Source organism: Nothobranchius furzeri, chromosome 16 (genome assembly GCF_043380555.1).
Source record: "Nothobranchius furzeri strain GRZ-AD chromosome 16, NfurGRZ-RIMD1, whole genome shotgun sequence".
NCBI classification, from domain to species: Eukaryota; Metazoa; Chordata; class Actinopteri; order Cyprinodontiformes; family Nothobranchiidae; genus Nothobranchius; species Nothobranchius furzeri.
Genome location: NC_091756.1, coordinates 36943841 through 36967083, shown reverse-complemented (window position 1 = coordinate 36967083; position 23243 = coordinate 36943841). Strand labels below are relative to the sequence as shown.

Below are 23243 nucleotides of genomic sequence, written 5' to 3'. Positions count from 1 at the left end.
TTTTCTTTGTGAGCCATCAGTGAGGAATGTAGAGAAAAAATGTACTTGAGTTCATCCTCAACAGTGATGACAGGGAACAAATGTGTCATTATGTTGCAACAAAAAAGCAACAATGATCTTATTAGCTATTAATCAACTAACCCTCAGATGTAATTTATTAGTTATTTATTAGTTAGTTAATTTATAGATGTAAGATTGATGAAATTACAATACGATCTAGTCAATAGCTAAGCTTGTGTTTAAAGATTAATTATAGTGTAACTTCACTTATTCTTCTGTCTAAATTCATTTATTTAAAGATTTAAATTCTTGTTATGAACGGACCCGAGAAAAACACAATCCTAGGTTTACAATGCTGGTTAAATTGGATTTGTTCCTATATTATAGACCCCTTATCGGTCCACGTCACCTCCTGCCCTAATGCGCATGTACGTTGCAGAAAGGGATCAACAATCCTGTCTTGTTGTGCTGTTGGTTGTACCAATCGCTTTGATAAAAACAACAAATTGCGCAAGTTTTACAGAATTCCATCAACTCGCACCCCTTTCAAGGCAAACAAAAGATGTCTTTGGTTGCAAGCTATCAGAAGGAGCAACTGGAACGAGAAGAACATTAAAAATGCTCAAATCTGCAGCGATCACTTCGTATCAGGTAGGCTAACAACAACAACACTTAACAATATAAGCTAATCAGCATCATAGGTTTTATAAACTCAGTTGTTGAAACCCATACATCGATTTTATTTTGATAATCTCTAAAGCTTGTAAGTTAAAGCGCCTTGATAAACTTTAGCTCTTTTGTGTTGCTAAACCTGTAGAAACGAATGCTACAAGCTAGGCCCACTAGCGACCTGTGGCTACCATGAAGTGTGTTGTCATGTATGTAAATTACTGGAATCGCCTTTATTTGTACAGGAGAGGCATCTGAGACTTTGTCCCATCTATCTTCCCCTATTCAACCCGGGCTGGAAAAGACAACAAGGCAAAATTAGATTGGTAAATATGAGGACATGCTGCGCTTTGTTGTTGTCTGTATGAGACATGCTACACAGACAACCCAGATAAGAGAGTCGGGATGTTTGGGTGTGTATTTTGTACAGAGTTGAAATGAGGATGTAATAAAACTGTCGTTAACCAAGTAAATTTCCATTTTTTAACTTACTAAATGTTTGCTCTCTTCTGTGTGTTTAGATATAAAAGAAAAAGACAAAGGGATGAAACCCCCAGCAGATGTACAGAACCTCGATCTACACCCTCTTCCCTCTTTTCAAACGATGTTGGAAAAGAGCCTGGTGCTGATCTTTGTCTTGGTAAGAACCTTTAACCGTGATCAACACGCTCTGTAAAGCTGATTTTTACTATGGAAAAACTCAGCCAATAGCATTAGCTTCCAATTTGTTTCTAGACGTTAACATATTAGTAATTTACGATGACGACGGCAGTCATTGCGTGGTTTAGCCTGATTGTTATCATGTTGAAATATTTGTTGTGAATATCACTAAGTTACTTAGCTGTCATTTGTTTGTTAAATTCTTACTGATCACCCAGAGAATGTAACTGTTGACTTTGTCTAATTTATTCTTCAGAAGCTAAGGTGCCAAAGGCTGACCTCAAACAGAAGTACAGCCAACTTCAAACTGAGTGTGACAACCTGCGCGTGGACATCAACAAACTGAAAGCTGAGAATGAACAATTAAAAACGCTGGTCAGGGCTACACAGTTCTCATTTGCATCCCTCCAGTTGAAAGCCGCCCAGGTGCCGTTTTGCACTGGTCTGACCAGTGCTCTTTTTAATTGGGTCCTGCAGACGGTTAAAGACAGCGTGGGGGGTTGTGCGTAATCTCTGACCCTGGAGGACCATCTGTTGGTCGCCCTCATGAAACTTCGGTTGGGGCTCACCAATAAGGATATTGCATTCATATACCATGTCACTGAATGTGACATCTCTAAAATTTTGAGAAGTTGGCTCCCTGTTATGTCTCTGACTTTGAAACCTTTAATCAAGTGGCCAAGTTAGCAAGCTGTATTAAAGAATATGCCAAAATGTTTCAAACCAAAATACCAGTGTTGCAGGTGCATTATTGACTGCACAGAAATCTTTATTAACAGACCCACAAGTTTAACAGCCAGGGCACAAACTTATTCAAATTACAAGAGCCATAACACAGGCTGCAGGCTGGGGTGGATGTGTCTCAGATAAACAACTCACAGCTGAGTCTGGATTTTATGACCTTCTACAGGTTCATGATGAGATACTAGCAGATTGTGGCTTTATCATCAGAGATGAGCTTGTCTTGCGTGGTGCTACTCTGAGGATCCCTCACTTTACCAAAGGAAGAAAGCAGCTGCCTGCACAGGAAGTAGAAACATCACGGCGCTTGTCCAACGTTAGAATACATATTGAGAGAGTAATAGGTAGATGAAAAACTTTCAAGATTCTTTCTACTGTGATTCCACTTTCACAGGTAGATCTGTTAGATGACATTGTTATTGTGTGTGCTGCATTAACTAACATTTGCAAATGTATAGTTCCAAAAAAAGAAACCAAGTACTTGATAAAATGTTTAATAGTCAATTAATGCATTAAAAGTTTTTTTGTGTATGTAAACAGCATCAGTTATCAATAACCCAGTCAGGAGCACAAATGTATTTGGTAAGGTGCACACTTTAATTCGAATAATCTATGTGCAAAATGTCGAGTGATTATCAAGAACAGTTAGAATAAATGCTTCAACGTGCTTTATTTTTGGCTTTTTTTTTTTTTTTTTTTTTTACAATCCTCACAAAACTCTAGGTGCTTGTTGTTTGGGGTCCATGCTGTGTGTTAGAAGCTCAGGCAGAATGTTTTGTGTGAAGAACTGTTCAGCAAGAGCGAGGGCTGTGTGAAGCATTTCTTCATCTCTGGTTACACGGGTGATGAGCTGATCCCTCTTTTGTGGTCCCCCTGAGGTGCAAGCCTGCTCCGTCTTTCCATACCTGACCCACAGCTCGACTTCCAGCATCAGTGCAGCAGCATGGCTACAGCATGACCCCAAGCTGGGACAAGAAATAAAATTGCCGTTAAATCCTCGAAATAAGATTTGTTAGACATGTCTGCTTAAATGGTTACAAGACAGTTATGCCAGATGCACCACTGAATAACTGCAGCACTTGTGAAATGTTTACAATCACAACAGTGGCTAAAGAAGAGGTAATATAGCTATGGAAGTAATGCTAATGATAATTTATAACATTATATTATTGTAAATGACTCACCCAGCCATGCAGTTGCAGTTCGCTGTCAGAATGCAGTTGATTTTCTTGTTTACAATGACCCAGACTTTGTACATCTCTGTTTTCTTCCCTTGTATTTGACTCGGCAGCACCTTATTCTTCATAGCCACAAAGTTTTCAATATTATAATCTTACAATAGTATGTCCTGAACATGGTTGTGCATTACATAGCTGTACGCATCCAGGGTTTTGTAGGACTTCATGCTCTCCCAGGAATAAAGGCTCGGCGTGTCGATCAGGTAAACGTGGATGTCTGGCCACTGAAGTTTGGGCCATTTTTTCTCATCGTTGATCCACTCACCTGGCTGTAACGCATATGGATCGTTAAGATGTGTCCCGTTGACTAATGTCAGTTTTGCAACGTAGCAAGTTTTATCGCTAGAGGATAAACTGTTATAATACACCGACAACATCGTTAGCCAAATCAACGCAACCACAACAAAGAAACCAGACAAAGCCGGGTCTTGTTTCTGCTAGCAAGCTGCGCGCGCATCCGCTTTGTTTACAAACAAATAAGGGGTCTATATGTCAGGCTGAATAAGGACTGCAAGGTAGGAAGGGGAGTCTGGGGGTGAAGGGAGTTTGTTGCTGGGATCCATGACATTATAACCCTGGACTCAACTTGTCCTTTTATCTAACTTATTTCATGGAGAATAAAACTAGATACTCAATAGTAAAACATGTTTTAAACAACTGTGTTATCTGATAAGACAAATGTTTTTAGTTTATAGAAACTGGTGTTTGTTTAGTTGGATCAGAGACAAAGTGGAGAACTAAAACATCAAGGTGACGACTAAATACCTAGTGTCATTTTTGTGTATTAATTAGATATCAGTGTTTATAAATGATGATTCCTAAACAAACACAACTCAAACATTACATGTCATTTCTCCTTGAGTTTATCACTCTTGCGTTCAGTCTGCATGTTGTCCGACCACAAAGGAATGTGTCAAGTTGGACAGTTTCTTGCCCAGTTTGGTGTTATGGCTTAGCCAGTGATTAGTGTGTGTGTGTGTGTGTGTGTGTGTGTGTGTGTGTGTGTGTGTGTGTGTGTGTGTGTGTGTGTGTGTGTGTGTGTGTGTGTGTGTGTGTGTGTGTGTGTGTGTGTGTGTGTGTGTGTGTGTGTGTGTGTGTGTGTGTGTGTGTGTGTGTGTTGAGATACACTCTTGTTCACTCAGATGTTTGCGTACACAGAAATCTGGAGGGATGGTAAATACTGAGAATGCCTCTGTGAGGAGTAGTGTTTTTATAAACGACAGCACCTCCAACAATGTGACCTCTGACTTAGATGCCACTGTTAGCTGCCCCGCTACGTTTATATCAGTTCACTGCACACGAGCACATCTGGCTGCTGGTTTTGCTGAAATGCATTTTATCTGTTTGTTTTGGGGGATTTACAGGAAGGTGTCAAAACTGCACGAGGGTGTGTTACTGTTTGGTAGCTGTTACATCAGCGCTTGTTGTCTTAGCATTTATTAGAGCTAGAGCTGTGTTTGTAGAGGCCTTTTCCCTTTTTGGGTTTTTTATTTGAATAGTATGGAAAACTTTTACAGCCCTCAGCTCACCTAGGAGATGATGGTGTGAGAGGGCGTAAAGAAGGTTGTGTAAAGGACAGGACAAACCAAGTAGTACTCTCTTGAAGGAGGTTTATTAACTAAAACACTGCTCCTTTAGGCAGGAAACAAAGTCTTAAGACACAAAACACAAAGGTCATCCAATACTGGGTAAACAACAATAATATCAATAAATACAAAACGCCGGGACTAAACCGGGAAAAAGAAAGGAATGGGATGAACACAAAAAGCTCCACCAAAAGGGTGAGCTAGATCGCTCTTTAACGAGGATGCCTACTAAACACAAAACGAGCTCTATATCACGAGGAAGATATCAATACCACACAGGTAACAAACAAGACTTTAATGTCAGGTTTTTCTAGGAGGGAAAAAGAGGACCACTCGCTCTAACACCAGGCCTCTTCTAAGCTTCCCTCCCGAATGTCAGAAGGAGCTGCCTTTTAACAGGGAGTGCACTGATTGAGATGAGCTGCACCTGGCTCAGTTAGAGCCAGGAGAGCAGGCTGTAGCGATGAGGCCACCTTGTGGCCACCAAAACAGACAGTGTCTGTTACAAAAACATTTCTTATCAATGGTGACCTGTCCAGGGTGCCCCCCACCTCTCGCCTGATGACTGTTGGAGATAGGCACCAGATTCCCTCCACCCTAGTGAGGATGAAATGTTTCAGATAATGGATAGATGGAACATTCCTTATCTCCGCACCGTAGATCTGCTGTGATAATGATGACATTTAGTCATGATGAATTTAAAACCTTTCATTGTGACTAACGCTTTAGCTCTGTGTTCTTTTAGCCTCTCCCAGTTTCATCCTAATTCTTTGTAGCATTTTTATTTCTTGTAAACATATGTGTCACACTGTTTCTTTATTGTTTCATTGATAGCTAGAAAAATAACACACCCATCCAATCACATGGCAGCACGCGGTGAAGATGACTCGCTGAAGTTTGCATTAGGTGTGTTTCCGTTATCGGAACTTCAGGGTAAATTCTGGGAGGGGGAAATCGAGCGTGAGATATAATGTCCCAGTTCTCTCAGCTGTTGCTGTCTCCATTCAAATTCAGCCCTTTGAGGACTTTGCACAGACGTCAGCCTATTGCAGCTGCTTCAGCAGTGAGTGATGTCACTGATCAGAGCCAAAAAGCATCAACAGTTACATTAATAACATGATTCTGTTCTAGCAGAACAGCACCTCTGGAGGTGCTTGGGTTGCCTCGGGGGGTGGACTACTGGCGGTTGTGAATGGGGCCCCTTGGAGGTCCTGGCGTTTGCCATGGGTCACTGCCCAGCAGCTGCATTGCCCCTGGGTGGGTCTGGGTGGGGGCTCGGGGTGTGGGGGTGGCCGGCCCCGTGGGGGGATCTGGGCGGGGCTTTTGCGGTCGGGTCCTGACTTGTATGCTGCCGGGGAGAAGGCAGGAACATGCAGCAGTGCCTGGATCGGGTTCAGGGGCCTCAGGTAGACCTTGGCTCCTCTGCTGTCCCATCACAGGGGAGGGGGAAGTCCAGGAGGGGGATGACCCAACCTTACCTGGGTGTCCTATGTCTTATTTAATCTGGAAGTTGTGCAAATGCAGGGATGGGCGTAGATATTCTGCTGGGGTGGGGCTGGGTTGGTGCCCTCGGACTCCGTGAGGTTCTGTGATGCTGCTGCTTTGGGCCCTGGCAGGATGGGCTGGGGTCTCCATGCCCTGGGTGGCATTTTGACAACAGAGGTGCCTATTGGGGCCAGTGGGGGAGATGGCTCTTCCCCATCCCCATATTTTTCTCTCCTCCTGCTCCCTCACATCATCACACAAACATACACATAGGACCTTGGGGGGTGGACAAGTCAGGGAGTGCGGGTATGGACCCCATTTCTGCATTCCTGTGGCAACCTGCCCCCCAATTTTATTTGCACCTTAAACACTTCCACCAACGACATTCCACGCAAACACACACTTAGGGCTTTGGGAGTGAGCACATTCAACGGCAGTTGGCAGGGGGATTTCTCAGCCTCATCCCAAGTGCCGGTGCCCACTTCCAATTTTAAACCGCACTTAGACACTGAGGGCTGTGGGTGCAAGTGGGCTGGTGCGGTGGCATCAGCTGGCATAGGCCAGACGATGCCCGCACTGCCCGCTCACCACAGCCATGGAATACACCTCATCAACACTCACTAACACCATATTGGAGCAGGCGGAGGGAGACTAGGGGTCTAATCACACCTCTGTTGTCACTTGGCTTCCTGGGGCTGGAGGCTAGGAGGGAGATCTGGCCGTCCGGTTGGGGTCGGGGGTGGTGGGTTGCTGTGCTCAGCATTGGGCGGGGGAGCCTGCTCATCAGCACCCCAGCAGAAAGGGTCAAACTCTAGGAACCGGTAATGGTTGTACCCAATGTGCAGCAGTACCGGGACCAGAGTGAATAGGGTGTGTATGGGGAGCATGAGTGGGTGTCATTTTTGTAAGTCTTTGGTTGTATGCGTATGTGTGAGCATGAGAGAGGGAGTGTGTGACTGTGTTTATGTATGACTGTATATGTCAGGTGGGGCTTTTGACTCCTCCCTTCTCCTGGGACTTCTTTTGATGATATAGATCTTCGTCTCCCCTCTCCCTGCCACACCTGGTGTGGAGTGCAGTGCCTTGGTCTGCCAGGGTCGTGGCTCCCGGGTCAGGGAGTTTTAAGATTTTTGGCGTCTGCCTGACCAATCCCGGTGGCTGCCTGGTGGGGTCTGGGTCCCTGGGCTCTGCTGGGTCCCTGGCGGGAGTGGTTGCCCCTGGGTCCCGGGCTCGGCCAGCTAGGGGGTGGGAGGCTGCGGGCGGGCCTGTGGGCTTGCCGCTGATGTCTCCCGGGACTCTGCCGGCTGCTGGTTGTGGCTCCCTGGGGCGGTCCTCTGCGCCTCTCGAGGGGGGCGGGGGCTTTTCTGGTCGCAGTCTCCCTAGGTTTCCTGTGCTCTGGGGCAGCTCCTTATATATTTCTTCATCAAGTTGACGCAGCGATAGCATGATCTTGTATTGTTGTTGTGTCCCATTTTTTTTGTTTGTTTTTTGTTTTGGTTATTTGTTTTTTCTCTTTCTGCAGGTCTAGAAGCAGACTTGTTCATTATTGTTTATTTTCGTGGACCCCCCCTTGTTTTTGTCTCTCCCTTTCTCTTTCACCTCTGTCTCCGTGTCTGGTCGGAATTAAAAAGCATTCAAAAACAATAACAATAAAGTTTTAAGTATCAGGCGTGACATTAAAAGCAGACGCTTTGATGCTCCACCTGAGAGTTAATCTGTAAGGCTTGACACCAGCATTCAGACATCAATTCTGTTTGCTTCACAGCCAGACAGGACAAGGGGGAATACATGATTCTGTTGAAGTATATCATAATTCAGTTTATCCAGTTGTCGATAGGTGTGTCACTTTTATGTACACTGTCCATTCTAAGTATTTTACTTTGTATTTTATGGATTTAGCGTATTTGATCATATCTGATGCATTTTATCTTATTTTATACTGGACCAGTCTATCTGTTAAATAAAGTCTACTACTGCTACCACTCATAGCACAAGATCAAGATCTGGATGATGTAAAATGTGGCGTTCAATGACCATAAGAAAGTTACGTTTTTTACGGTGCTCTGTGAGACAACATAGTCCTGGGAATTAAGTGGTTGGGGGGAATCCCGCCATGTTGTCCAGCTTTGGGTGTTCAGTAACAGTAATTTGCATTTGGTGATTGTGTTCTTTTGCTTCCATTCTGCTTAAAAAGCAGCTCTTATAATTTTACTGCTGCCGGTTGTTTTGGACGTCTGCTGATGTCATTTCCCACTGAGTTACAACCAATAATCGTGAGTTAACCAAAGGTTTGGCTCAGCAACTCCACCAGGCCATTTCGAGTACCCCTGATCAAGTACTCTGAAAGTTCCTGAAAACGGCTGTTCGGCCGGCCCAGTCAAGTGGACACACGGACATGTTTGGAAGTTCCTGTAAAATTACCCTGAAGTTCTGACAGTAGAAACTCACCTGTTCTGAGGTTTAGAAGGAACTTGGTTAGGTACTGCAGTCCATGTATGTATTACTAAAACTGCATATCCCAGTGTGCACTGGGATGGGCATGTCTGTAACAAGCCCCTCCCTTCAGCTTCAGCTCCCAGGCTCCTGCTATTGGGAAGGAAACATCAACCAGGTGAGAGTCTGCTGCACATTTTTACCAAAACAGAACAAACGTGGTGCTGAGTTCATGAAGCAGTGAACCAACACTGACGTGGGGACAGTTAAGATGGAACTTCTCAGTTATTATGTGAAAGCAGATGAGGAAGAAGTTGAGGGAACTCTAAAGTATGACTGTGAGCTGCAGTTTTTCAGCTCCTGTGCCACATAAAAACAGCTGAGACGATCCCCGAGGTTACCAGAGCAGAATCATGTGAGTCACCATCTCTGTGAAGATGATCAGGTGTAATGTTGCTGATTCAGCATCGATTCAGTTCGAACAGTGTTCACAACTTGTTATCAATGATCAGACACGTTATCAGGTGTGTGGTTTGAACTTCTATCATTTTATATTGATCTAGGTTTTTTCTGTATTTGAGGGAGAATAAATATGTGCATTTAGATTTTTACTTTAAACTGTTTTAAATGCTGACCTGTGGTAAAATATTTGTATTATCAATAACAGGTAACAAATGTTAAAAGAGACGAAGGCATGAGGAATTCATTAGTTGGTATATTTTAGATTGGTATCTTATTTGAATCAAAACAATGAGTGTAAATCATGGGTAATCTGACAAGAGCAGATTACCCCCATGCTAATGTGGTCCCTCAGGTAAAAACACCACAGCAGCATCCTTCAATCCTTTCATACAAGTACTTTAATATCCCTTCTGTTAGGATCAAAGGATCAGAAGTCTCACTGTAGTAATTTAGTTGGCCTTTGGTGCCATCTAGTGGAGAAAATAGAACATTTAAGCTGATAATTTATCAACAGCCTTGAGAACAATGTTTTGGTTTTAAAGCTATTATTAAATTAATATCATTATTAGAACTGATTCCAGTAATTAGTTTTATCTTTTAAACAAGGTGGTGATCAAGTATTTCCTCCTGTGGTCAGTCAGTTTCCTGAATCTCAACATCATTAGGGTGTTTAGTTACATGAATATAGAATAGTAATAAAATACATCATTTGTCTGCCTGTAAGCTTACTAAATAAAACATCTTTCTAGAATATTTGCCAGCACTTATACAAATTTCCACTGGAGGGCTGCAAAATTTCAAAAATAAACAGCGATTATATAAAAGAGTGTTCTTATAAATGATCTGTGGAACATGTGGACAAAGATGGCTGGGTTGTGTTTTGTTGTGTTGTCTAAAGGCCACGTTTGCACAGTCAGGAAAACAAACTACGGTGAATATTAAATTTGAATAATGCAGATCAGAGAAACCTAACAAGACAATGAATGTAACAAACGTACGAGAGGAACATGAATCCAGCTCTTATCATTGCCCACACAGACAAGTGTCATTAGCTCAGTATTGATGAAAGGAATGCAAAATGAGGACAAGCCATCTGTTGGCTTTGTTCTGTGATCACTTTGATGTCAAATGCAACAGCTTAATTTTTTCCACTGGAATAGCCAATAAGACACGTGCGTTCATTTAGGCCCGCGGCTCTGCGGCTGCATGTGCCAGGATTCACACCCATTCCTCTTTAGAGAAGACTTTGCTTTTAGTGAAACCCAAAGATCTGTCCAAGAAGAAGAGAGGAGTCTTACGGTTAAGTGGTGGCAGCTTGTTATTAGTTTGATTCACTTAAAGGTGTAGTTGAGTGTGTGAGTTAATAACATAATTACTGCTGAGTTAATTCCATTATAGCGGAACAATCTTCACGCTGACAGGGAAAAACTTTTCTGTACGTTCGAAGCTAAACTCCTAGCTTTTATCCATTCTTGTAGCAAATAAAAGTCTGATCATGGACTAATATTCCAAACAATAGTACTCTTTCAGACAGCTCTCTGACGAATGCTTATACTGTTTTATTATTATTATTTTTTTTAGTTATTGAAATTAAAAAAAATGTTTGTTATTTATTTGGTTAACATTTGACATGTTGTGTTTTTCTTGCTGAATAACTTAAAAAGAAAAAAGAAGTAAAATATTTTTTCTATAGCTCCTCTCTAGACAGAAACCGGGATGCGCTTCACAAAAACCAAAAATGTAAAAGATTTACAAATATGTTTAAAATAACAAAAAATTAAAATTATGATTAAAAATGTAAGGAAAGGAAGAGAGAAAGTGAATAGGAAAAAAGGAAATCTGTGGATCCCGGGAAAAGCGGAATAGGTAGAAAGAGCTAAATAAGGAGAGGGTAGTGATGAAGGTCACGCCAAAGCCAGTCTGAACAAGTGAGTCTTCAGCTGCTTCTTAAAGGAGACCACTGAGTCCACTGATCTCAGGCTCAGGGGGAGAGAGGTCCAGAGTCTGGGGCCACAGCAGCAAATGATCTGTCACCTTTGGTCTTTAGCCTGGTGCGCTGCACAACCAGTAGGCTTTGGTCACTGGACCTCAGGGACCTGCGGTGGGTGCAGGGACTGAGAAGATCACCAATGTAAGATGGTGCTTGTCCATGTAAGGCCCTATAGACCAGAACCAGGATCTTGAAATGAACCCTGAAGTTGACTGGGAGCCAGTGAAGCTGGAGGAGAAGCGGGGTGATGTGGGTGTGTTTGGAGGACTTGGTCAGAAGCTGAGCACAGGCATTCTGAACCACCTGTAGACGGTTCAGGGAGGTTCTGCTCAGACACGTGAAAAGAGAGTTACAGTAGTCTAAGCGTGAGGAGATGAAGGTGTGGAGAACTGTCTCAAGTTCACAGCGGGACAGAATGGGACTCAACTTAGCAATGTTCCTGAGATGGAAGAAGGAAGAGCAAACAAGAGAACTGACATGAGAATCCAGTGTGAGAGCTGGGTCAAAGGTCACACCAAGATTCCTGACAGAGAGTTTGGTCTCTGACTTTGGGGACCTAACATTACAACATCTTAGTATCCAGCTATTTACAGAAGAGGGTTAGGGCACTGAAAAGAAAACAAAGAAAAGAAAGTTTTGTGACCTTTTCCCCTCATAATTCTGACTCTTAGAAATTTGACCCCACCCAAATTCTGACTTTAATATTCCTGAGAAAAAAAGTCAGAATTTTCTTTATTACCGTGGCCCTAATCTTCTGTAGCTATTAAATGCTTGTTTAGTTAGCATCATTTTTAGACATTTTAGAATGATCTATTGTCTATGTAGGTGTGGAACATCTGTCCTTTCTATTCCCTGGTGCAGCACGTCATCCTTTTCTTCTGGTGGCACACCTGTGTCTCTAATCAAGCTTCAGGAGACACTAATAAATAATAATGCCACAGACTGATCAATACGTTGTCTGACTGGCTAAAGAATTGCCCTGGATTACATTTAACAGTTTAGAGTCTAAAGCTTGAGCCGACTTTAGATGATTTACCACAGAAATGTGTCAGGTGTGAGAACACAATGATCCAGTTTGAGTTCTGTCTGACATCGCTTACACGCTGGAGTGGGTCCAGGAAATGGATCGATTGAAGCTCAGCAGATCTCTGTTCTGTGTTTGGAGGATTCTCTGATAAGGTCTCGCAGTGTTGCCATGTGGTGACAGACTTGTTGCCTCCTAACCTAATATGGGGCACCCTCTGAACCTCAGCCTTCTTTCCTTTATTCACTACCTCTTGTTTGTCTTCCGCTGCCTGTTTGCCGTAGAGATTTCTCCCTCTCCCTCTCCCTCTCGCCCTCTGGCTCTCATGCTCTCGTGCACTCAAGCTTTCTCTCACTCCTGTAAGTGTACACAGTCTGAGAGGGACTGGAGCTCTGTGGCTTCTCTTCGGTTTCTCAGCCTCTTTGTGTTACAGTAAGTAAATTGTTTACTACGAGTTCTTGCCGTGCTTGGAGAACAACTTTTAATCAAGTCCCACGATAAGTTTACACTGCAGAGTTTGTGGAGTAAATGAAGATGAATGTTTTTATTCAAAGTGGAGCAGAATTAAAGTGTAGTGGGTCAAATCAAGCTGTGCAGAGAGAGTTTATATTGTAATGTGTTATACTTGGTGTCATTTGTAGAACGTGTGAGTGGAAACACTTTAGTAAAAACGTATTCCTGTGCATGCAGTACCAGGACCGGAGTCATTTTTGCTTCAAACTGTAAAAGTGAGAAACATTCGTCAGGCTTATCTGTAACTGCCTGACCAGTGCTGGTGGAGAGGGGCGTATGACATCATGAGAACTGTGGATGGGGGAGTGGGGTGTTCAGGGTCCCTCTGAGGGTTCTGGGTAATCAGTTCCAGGTTGTTTTGGCTCTAAGGACTTCCCTGCTTTATTTGTGTTATTTATTTGATCATTCTGTCATGTTCCTCTCAGATTTCCTGCTTTCCCCTGTCCGACTGGGCTCTAACGGGGTCTTTTCTAGAGAAAGCTGTAATCAGAACGTGTTCACCAGCTGCAGGACACGAACCACTCCACTTCAGTTGTTGTATAATTGTTTAGTGGCACATTATGTGAAAAGGGTCTGATTTTAACCCCTTAACTGGCAACATGCTAGAGATAAAAAATGACTGAAGAATTCAGTTAGAATAAAACACACAGCAATATTTTTTACATAATTTTACATTATTTTAAACGTCATTAACCCAGAATAAATGTGAGAATAAAGAATAAAGTGAGAATAAAGTTAAAAGAATAAACATTTTCATGTTTTTTTTGTCTCAGTAGGAACATTTAAGGATTCATTTGAAGTTCTTTAACATGTTTAAACCTTTCTGTCTTTTACAGTAAAATATGAATCTAACGTCATGCTCTTCTATTCTGATGTGGATTGTTGTTATCAAACAGTAAAATCTTTTGTAAATAGCATGGTGACTTTTCCTCTTGCTGTGTTATTAACCACAACTTGTCACCCCTCTTCTTTGATCTCTTTTCTCTTCACTAATTACGTTACTTATTTTTTCCTGTTCATGAATCTGTGAGGCTGCTGGTTTTCTCCAGGCTTTTCCAGCTAAGTTCTTTTTGGGAAGTAAATGCAGCCAAATGTCTATAATTGGTAAATCATTTATATTTCTTTAACCCCCAGAGACCCACGGTTGTAATATTACAACATCAGATTTAAGTCTACAAAAATAAACCTTCCCCATTTTTTTTTCTTTTTAAAACCACATTTACATTGCTAATAGGTCCTATTGTTCAGTTCTGCAACACTATTTATTGGCTGTTAAAATGTGTAAATAGGCCCGTTTATCTGGCCTCCTAGAACAACATGTGAAAGGTTAAAAAAAGATTTTGCAGTTTTCAAAATTTGGGTTTCTGGGAAACCGTTTGTTCATAAAGTTGTTTCTCATTTAAAACTCATCCTTCTTTTGTTAGTTTCTGATAGCTAGAGGTGGTCTTTGCAGCACATGCACACAGAGTCCCAGCACCAATACCATAAGCTTGTTAAAGGTGTGAGGCCGTGCTCAGGAGGTGGCTCGGCTTCTGGATCTGTGCAGAAACGGTTCCTTGTTAAATTCAACAGGGGATTATAATTCAAGTCACCTCTGGCTTTCTTCTCCATTTCCTCTGTTGTGATCACCTGTGTTCTTCATTTCTCACCTCTTGTTTTTGCTTTCGCTGCTTTGTCCTTTCCACGTCCAGTCCCCTCAGTCACTTTAGTTTTGATGTCCTGCGGTCATCGTTTCCCGTTGAATGTCATCTTTTTGTGGTGAAATCTAAAGAATCTCATGAATACAATAAGCATGTATTTCTGCCCTCCTTTGCAGATTTTATTTACCCCTTCCATAAATAATCACAAAGTGTCCAAAATTTGAAAAATCCATTAAAGTCAAGTTAAGGTCCCATTAGTCATCACACACGGGTGAAATAACATCTCTGCATTTGACCCGTCCCCATGGGGAGCAGTGAGCTGTGGCAGTGGCTGAGCTCGGGAACTATTTGGTGGTTTAAACCCCCAATCCAACCCCTTAATGCTGAGTGTCAAGCAGGGAGGCATTGGGTCTGGCTTTTAAAGTCTTTGGTATGACCCGACAGGTAGTGGGGTGTAGCGTCTGATCACATCTCAACCTGCTGTGGTCCTTGTGCTTGTTAATCCTGACAGCAGCAAGGGCAACAAACCAAAACACAACTTCTTAAAAAAGATTTCAGAGATGAGAGCCCCGGGCCAGTGCACACCGCTTAACCAAAACAACAACAACAACCTGATAATATGGATCATCAATAAATAAGCTAGTAAACCATGACAGGCTTAATGCTGGGAGCAATATAACCAGCCTGTTACATACATACATGGTTTATTTGTTATTCAGAAGGTGCTGGACGTCTTGACCTAACACCCAAAACAGTGAAAAATTAAATATGCTTGAGTAAAATGAAATAAAACAACACATTCAGACAGCCGGCAAACCAGTAATACTACTGCCTCTATTGTTTGTCCAAGACACACTTCTTCAGAAGGATCATGATCCACGTGTGCATTCGGTTTCCGTCCGACTTGTGGATAGATGAAGATAAAGTTTTGACCTGGACAGCTGTAACCTTCAAAAAGAGGAGAGCTTTTAATGTGGTAAGATGGAATCAGTACGCTTCAGCATCACGCGGCTGCCAGTGGCATGGGAAACATCGTTCAGATTGAGGAAAATGTTGAACTCTGTTACATCACAAAGTCAAGACTCTAAAATAGAAAGAGGCAAACGATGACAGGACAATGACTGAAAAGGACATAAAAGATTTTAGCGCGGCATCGGCTACTCCAAAAACTTCTAATTTGATGCTCCTTTGACTCTCCTGTTGTAGGAAACATGTGTAACGCGCAGCAGTAGAGGAGAAAGGTCGGGTCAGAGCGGAGCTGTCTGCTTCTTGGTGATGCAAAGCAGGATTAAATGTTGCTTGGAGAAGGAGAGTGGTGTTTGGTGTGCGTAAATATAAATCTGCCGCAGTGGTTGAGGAGTGCAGCACACGCTCCAGGTTTAATCTGAGAGAGGATGTCTGCTTGGCGTGTTTGGGTGTGTATGGTGAATGTTTTTTTGATTTAGTATACACCATCAAGGAGATGGTGTTAGGCATGTCTGAGTGCTGAGATACTACAGCATCAGACTTAGAGCAAAAGTAAATATGGTGGTGGGATTGTTTCAAATTCACTCACTTTAAATGATATTTGAGTTCAACCATTCCCTGAATGTTCTATAGAAAATGTGCACAAATGCTTTGAAAAGAAAGTCTCTCCTGCAACGTTCGTTCCGAGTAGCAGAAAATTCCCAGCCAACCTCAGATGACCTCGACCCTCCAGAACTCTTCTAAAAGTAGTTTTGAGGCGACATGATGCGTTTCCATCCGTTGAGTATCGGCATCGTGGGAGAGATCATTGTTAAAGTGATTGGTGTAATCCCGTGTGAGAGTTTGTGTTCCATCATCACCAGTTTAATGGACCTGTGCAGTTTTACATGGCAATAACAGGAAGGGGTTTTTATTTTTGAGCCACACTGACACCTGAGTTGTATTACGCTATGACGGTAGATAATAATAAACAATCAGATCAATTTCTGAGGAGCGTGCTTCATAATGTGTGTTTGGATAAATGAGGAAAGGATGTCAGCATGTGAATAATGCAAATCTGTGCGAAGCTAAAGTGTTCAAGATGGAGATGGCTTCTCCAGTTTCCGGTGTGCTGGGATCCACATAATGACACATGCATGAGTCACAAAGTGTTTGCATGTCTGCTTTTTAAGCATGTGTCTGCTTATGTGCAACTTTGTGCCCGTGCATTCCTGCTGAAAGTTCAGATGTGTGTGTCGTGCCTGTATGTACTCTTTGCTAATCCTGCACTCAGAATGGCTGTTGCCAGGCAGAGAAATGACCCTCTGCAGGGGCTCAAATGGTTTAGACTGACAGATGATGGTGGGTTATGTGGAGAGATCAGTAATTTCTGAAGAAGGATACTAAAGTATTAGTATGAAAGTATTCTTGTAACTTATCGACTGGTTTGTTTATGCCCCTTTTGATCACAGAGCAGTTTCACAGACAAAACTTTTTTCTTATTTTTCAATCACGGTCAGCCACCCTGAGTTTCACATACAGGCTGACTATGAAAATAGCTCTCTACCCCCTATTTTCTGCATTAGCCGTCACACTGAAAATTAGCGTTCATGGGATTACCCATCTAGGCTCATGACAGGGATGGCTGTTGTTGGTTTCTTGTCTAGGAGAAAGCAGAGCGTGTTTCGGCTGGTACAAGCTATCCGTTAGCATTAGCATCTCCACAATATAACAGAACTCCCTTAGTCTTGTTTTATTTGTGGAGATAAAACATCAATGTTGCAGGTAGAAAGGAGGCGGCACAAGAGTCATGCTGCTGACTGACTCGCTTTATTCCCACATTTGATTTGAAACGTTACACTGTTGCATGGTCTCACAAGTGTTGTGGAAAACTGGAAGTGGACGGTACTTGTCAGATATTCTACATACGACGACAAAAAACTGAATTGTGTAGCAACCAGGCTCCTCTGTTTTGTTGTTCTGAGCAAACTTGAGCTGAAAGTTCTTTCCTGCAGGAGAACTGTAAAACAGTTTAGCAAACACTGATGAGTATGGGCGTGTGTGAGCTGTCGGGAGCTACCTTCACTAGCGACACTAAAGAAGGTTGAACTGAAGCAGCTGCCTCCAGCAGTTATCTTTCCCCTCTACAACACTTAAGTCATTAGCATTTCCTGTATGCACAGTGTAACATGAGCTACAGTCCTGTTTTAGTGACAGCTGTGTTAATAAAGCTTGAGTTCCACTAACCAGCTCAAATGGAAGATCGGTGGTAATGTAATCTAGTGAAGAACAACCTGTCGGATGTGTTGGAGTTAGATGACTCGTACACATCGTACAGTACTTGTATAACAGAGCTCAAATACAATTATTACCCTCATGTCTTCTGCCTGGTTACTTATATTACAGATGCTTTGTTTTTGTTTACAAACTAGATCCCCGAAGTGCTGTTGTTTCTTTTTGTGATCAGAGTGTGACTGAGTGTCCACTTGTTTCCTTTTGAGCTTGAAGAGTTTGTGCGTTTGTGTGAAGCCAGCTGCTCTGTATCCTTCAAACGCTGCACCACATTCCCAACAGGGATCTTTTGGAGTCGGACGTTTATACACAAACACTTCAACCAGCAGTTTCTCTTATGTCATATGTCATCTCTGCCAGCCTCTGTGGTGTTGCTTGGAACAAATGAGTACGTATCACAAGAGAACACTTGACTGTAGATAACGGGAGTGGAGCTTTTTTACTAAATGCATTACACAGCTCTGGATTCTCTGCCCTACAGGATAACGAGGTTCATATACACATCCAAAATCAGTAGCTGTGCACATCCACACAAGCTGGAAGGCAATAACCCCATCTCCAGCCATTATCCAGAGCTGCATCTCCACGATTTAAGATAACAAAATAAAACCTAGTGATATAGATATTACTACTTTGGATCATCTAACACATCTTTGTGCAGATGAACAAAATAAGAAAATCTCAGCCGCGCATAGTTATATAAAAAAGCATATAAGTCATTAGATGGCTATAACTTGTTCGTGTCTGGACAAGTGGGCCAGATGTTTTACATTTTTATTCTATAGGAGACTTTGCCGGCCACAATATGGATGGTTTGTCTAGTATAATTAGCCATTAGCTATTGCCTTCAATTTTATCAGCTGTTATCCTGTAAAATGTTATGTTTAATGTCCTTCTTTTGTTTACTTGTGCAGTCTACAGCTCTACATGTGTTAACCATGCTGATTTTATTTCACCACTTTTTAACTCTCTTTACTGACAACGGGGAGGTGCTGGCCTCCAGCCCTCCATGTTATGTTGCTGTCTTTCTTTTCGATTTCCGTGGGTTTTCTGTTTTTGAGTAACACAAAGAAGCAAAGTTTTTACCTAATTTTGCTAAAAGTTTCAACTACTTCCGGACGCTTCGTCAGAGCTTTGGCAGTGTCACATCCGTTGCTGTATGTCTGCGGGCAGTAGAGGACGAAGTGGCCCTGTCCTTCCAGGCAACAGGCTGGAGGAAAGGCAGCTCTGGACTCAGGGCTGTTGCTAGCTATTTTGGTGCCCTAAGCACAAAGGCTTCGTGGTGCCCCCCCCCCCCCCCCCCACACACACACACACACAAACACACACATACAGAAAAAACAACACAATAACAATAATCAGTGAGGTGAAATCACCGCAGCACAGGTGATGAGCTCTGCAGTAGCAGAGCGCCAGGCACAAATAAGACAGAAAGTAGAGAACATGTGCGGACATGAACGATCGTGTGTTAATTATAGCTTTTTGGTTGCGCCACTTTGAGAATGGACCGTGCGCTGGAAGCAGCTGCCTGGATCGCTGCGCAACAACGAAGCGCTGTGTCGCTCTCTGTGCTCTCTGCGTAAAAGAGTCCATAAATGATGTAATATAGGTAGAAAACTTTTTTCCGGCTCCCCTGGATGTATAGGATATACAGCTCCCCCATAATTCGATCCCTGCTCCTGGATGAAAAGCCGGACATTTTCATCAATATAAGAACCCCCAGTCCGGACGTCCCGGACAGAGAGTGAAAAGTGGACACGGTCCATCTCCTTTCTTTTTTGTATTGTTTTCTCTCTGTAAACATGCTGTTAACTTGCTTTGCACATCTAATTGAAATCTGTCTTTTATCATATATATATTATTTTTCATAAGCTTGCGTTTGGTGCCCCTTCCCCAGCGTGGTGCCCTACGCGCTGTGCGTGGTGTGCGTGTGCGGAGCGCCGGCGCTGTCTGGACTGTTGCTTGTTGAGGAGCTGCTTCCCAAGGTGCTTTAGGCTCTGGCATCGGATGGTAACTTTTCAATGTTGGTGTAGCAGTCGGAGCCAGGTTGAGCAGGTGGGTGCAGGACGCAGTCATGGTCCTCTGGACAGCACCTCAGGTGCAGCACTCACTAACAATTATTTCTTTTGTCTTACTTACATCGGGACTTGGCAAACCACTAACAAAGCGGGGCAGCTCTCTATAAATCTTTGCAGCACGCATGTTCGATTCTGAGTCAAGTTTGCGGGAGTCTGTGGGTTCGTGTTCTGCATCAAGAGGTGTGTACATTATTTCTGTTGATTTTGTCAACATCACGAGTAGAGACTGATGTGTTTTCTCCTTCATGAGCCAGAGGTTTTATCACCCTGGGACTTGGAACCACAAGTCCAGCAGCGATGTCGTTTCCCATCAGGAGAACGATGCCTTCTACTGGTTGTGAGCGACATACAGCAATGTTAAAACACGATGACAGATCACAGCAGTATGGGGAGAGCGTTCCTTTTGAGTATAATTATATATGTGTGTGTGTGTAATATACAAACATTAAAACTGAGTCATAAATTAATTTAGCAAAGCATAAAAAATAAAATTATGAATGGCGGGTGATGTTGGTCCCATCAGAGAATGCCAGGCCTTTCATTTCTCATGTTTCAAGGTTCTGGTTCCCTCTCACAGCAACTTTCCTGGTAATTTTGTCACTTTGATACTTGATGCTCAAATGTTCTCTCTCTCTCTCTCTCTCTCTCTCTCTCTCTCTCTCTCTCTCTCTCTCTCTCTCTCTCTCTCTCTCTCTCTCTCTCTGTCTCTGTCTCTGTCTCTGTCTCTGTCTCTGTCTCTCTCTCTCTCTCTCTCTCTCTCTCTCTCTCTCTCTCTCTCTCTCCCTCTCTCTCTCTCTCTCTCTCTCTCTCTCGTAAACTAATAGTAAACAGAAAATCTCATCTGAAGTCATACTAACACAGAAAAGCCAGGAGCATGTGCGCATTTAAGCAGCTTTAACAATTGAAACTGCATTCATACATTATTGTTTTCATTTAATGATGACTTTTTAGATACTATCTGAGCAAGGCAATAAGGTTGTTAGTAAAGAAAAACGGGAACAATTAGATGTTATTGATATGTATTAGTGTAATCTAATAATGGTTATGTATGAGCGTTGGGTCTGAGGTGTGTCCTGTTTGAGTGTGTTTGTTTTTCACCCTCCTCGCCCCTGTCCCTCTAAATGTGCAGGCTGCTATGCCTCCTTTCTCTGGGGACGCTAAGATCTGACAACAGCTCAGTCTACACCCAGTGCAGGAAACCCATCCCAGTGAGACAACTAGTTGGTTGACTTTTACGTGTGTGTGTGTGTGTGTGTGTGTCTCTTATGTCACAGCTTTGCCTGTCACGAATCATTTATTTGAGTAGACTGAGCATAAAAACAGATGAATATAGCTTTCACTCACTTTATATGAAGCAAACGTTATGGGTAATTATAGTGGAGCTGTGTTCTCTCATTAAACTTGTGTTGCACTCATCCCTCTGCGTAAGCAATATTGATTTTTGTCTGATTTTGTAATATCCACCCCCTATTGAAGGCATAAGTGCCCACTTAGAGTGCCTGAAAATGTTGTCTTAATGGCTTTTCTCTGACATTTGTGCCAAAACAGTCCGTCTGTAGGTTGACTCAAGGACAAAGACTAGGCCAGTCGTTCTGGATAAGTGTTTGGTGTTTAGATAAGTGTTTTCCTTTTGTGTCGGGTGGATTTTAGTTCCAGGAAAAGTTTGATCAATAAGAGAAATGCAGGAGCATTTTTTTTTTCTTTTAAAGGGCACAATGTTCACTCTCCCACACTGTGGGAGCTTTTCCTTTGTCGTTTTGCTTTTGTCTCCTTTTTCTTGCTCTGTTTTCTTCAGCTTCCAATTATTCTTTTCATCGTACCTGACTCTCTGACTTGTGTGGAACCTTTTCTCACCTTTCCCTCCACCTCATTTGTCCCACAGTGGCATATCTGTCTGTTGATTTTTTGTTTTCTCACTTTGGCTTCTGTTCTTTCCAGAGGAAATAGCTGCAGCAGCGGGGCTGGTGACAGTGACATCTGATTTAAATGTTATAAGGAGCTCGTATGCATATGAACTTAAAAGTTTCTAAGGATAGTTTGCATCAGCTGTTGTTGAAACTTACAATCGTCCTATACACTGAAAAAAAAATATTTTTGGGAATGTTAAATATCACCTTGTCCTCTAAAATGTGACTAAATATATTAGTTAAAGACTACAATAAAGGAAAATCTACCTATTTTTTTAAATTAACATAACCTTATATATATAATACATATAATACATAATCTACCCAATTGTAATGGGTAGAATGTACCCAAAAATATTAGTTCAGCACTGATGGATTACCTATTTTATTTAATTTACAAATAGAACAATTTTACATGTTGGCCAGAGTATCTGTTCACAGTTATTCCAATCCTTGCGCTGCTCTGGGTGGCTGCATGTTGGAGTAGCTCTGTTAACTGCATGTAAGTTTAGCCTTTTTTGTACATTTTTTCTTCTGGCGTCTTGGTAGGGGCTGTGTTTTTTTGGACCTTTTGCTTTTCTATTTCTGGTGCTGCGAAGCCTGGAGGATTTTCGCTGCTATTTTTTCACTTTTTGAGCATTTGTTATGATGCGTAACCACGGCAGCTGATTAACATTGGAAAGGCTGAAATAATACCTCAACTGAAGCCACAAATCCCAAATAAGCTAACACGTAAGAGGCGTGGATGCAGAGCGGGAGCAAAACGGAGACAGAGAAAGAGGAAATTCAAACCATCTCTTCCATCGATCATGATGGGCAATGTAAGATCACTGGCCAACAAGATGGATGAACTCCAAGCCCTATCAAGGACTCAGCCAGAGTATCGGCAGTGCAGTGTTATGTGTTTCACTGAGATATGGCTACAGCACCATATCCCCGATTCCAGCATCTCTCTGCCGGGATTCCTGGCTGTACGAGCAGACAGAGATCTGAAGAGGAGTGGGAAAAGATAAGGAGGTGAAGTGGCAGTGCTTGTCAACAACAGATGGTGCCATCCATGTCATGAAATGTCGTCTCTGCAGCCCAGATGTTGAACTCTTGGCAGTAAGTTGTCGCCCATATTATTTGCCAAGAGAGTTCACCAGTGTTGTCTTGGCAACCATTTATATTCCACCTTCAGCCATTGCTGAAAATGCATGTGATGCCATCAGTTCCGTTGTCACTAAGCTACAAACCCAGCACCCCAAATTATTTGTGGCTATATCTGGCGATTTTAATCATGCCCCGCTCTCTGCTACATTTCCAACATTTCACCAGTTTGTCAGCTGCTCCACCAGAGAAAACAAGATATTGAATTTAGGTTATGCAAATTTAAAGAATGCATACATGTACAAAACAAGACCTCCTCTGTGACAGTCAGATCACAATCTTGTTTTTCTCTGCTCAGAATACAAACCACTTGTTCAGAGGCAACCTGTGACAAGAAGAACTGTGATGGTCAATGGACGCTGAAGAAGCCCTGCAGGGTTGTTTTGAGACCACAGATTGGATGACTCTCTGCCAAGGATATGAAGAGGACA

The 23243-nt window shown here is 42.5% G+C and overlaps 1 protein-coding gene across 8 annotated transcripts in view; it reads left to right on the top strand.

The window, feature by feature from the left end:
- plce1 (phospholipase C, epsilon 1) overlaps positions 1-23243 on the top strand; it is a 103051-nt gene that overhangs the window by 28261 nt on the left and 51547 nt on the right. Inside the window, exons 1-2 of one of the 8 annotated variants that reach the window (XM_070545625.1) lie at positions 8683-12720; positions 23111-23243. The exon at positions 23111-23243 is cut by the window's right edge and continues 426 nt beyond it. The exons of 6 other annotated variants lie outside the window; for them this stretch is intronic. The gene's annotated coding sequence lies outside the window, so the exon portion shown is untranslated. Of the gene's footprint in view, positions 1-8682; positions 12721-20369 lie in introns of those variants that run through there. One more of the 8 variants, XM_070545624.1, reaches the window with a different exon arrangement.